This window comes from Penaeus monodon, chromosome 15 (assembly GCF_015228065.2).
Source record: "Penaeus monodon isolate SGIC_2016 chromosome 15, NSTDA_Pmon_1, whole genome shotgun sequence".
Lineage (NCBI taxonomy): Eukaryota > Metazoa > Arthropoda > Malacostraca > Decapoda > Penaeidae > Penaeus > Penaeus monodon.
This window is the reverse complement of record NC_051400.1, coordinates 25994844-25995359: the sequence shown is the minus strand read 5'-3', so window position 1 is coordinate 25995359 and position 516 is coordinate 25994844. Positions and strand designations below refer to the sequence as shown.

Below are 516 nucleotides of genomic sequence, written 5' to 3'. Positions count from 1 at the left end.
CCTTATTCAAAAAAACAATTATCACTATTCATCTATTTATCCGTTTTGCTGTGCGCTTTCCTATATAAAAGGATATATAAAGAATATTCCGACAACTACAAATATAAACAGTGAAATATATTCCTTGCAACCACAAACAAACAAACAAATACTTTTTCATTTTCCTTACCACGCGCTCCCTCCCGACCCCGTTACAAGAACCTATCCGCACAAATCGGCTTTAAAAAACTATTTTCTCGTGATAATCTCCGCGTAATGCCACTCTTAGAAGACCATCTGTGCATAACGAATTATTACTGGAAGCGTTGCAGGCAGATATCACCCGGGAATGACGTGTTATAACGGGGTTCTCAACCGGGTTCTAACGAAGTATTGTTACTAATCAATTTGCAGTTTCGAAATGCACGAAAGTGGTATATTTTCATCGATTTTCCCTCGTTAAGGTGAATGTAGTCATACAAATATGCTGAAGTTTGTAGATAATATCCATAGCCATACTCACACACACGTGCATTT

At 37.4% G+C, this 516-nt stretch overlaps 1 protein-coding gene across 1 annotated transcript in view; it reads right to left on the bottom strand.

Moving 5' to 3' along the window:
* Window positions 1-516, bottom strand: part of LOC119582282 — a gene marked incomplete in the record, with an annotated part of 24829 nt that overhangs the window by 13503 nt on the left and 10810 nt on the right.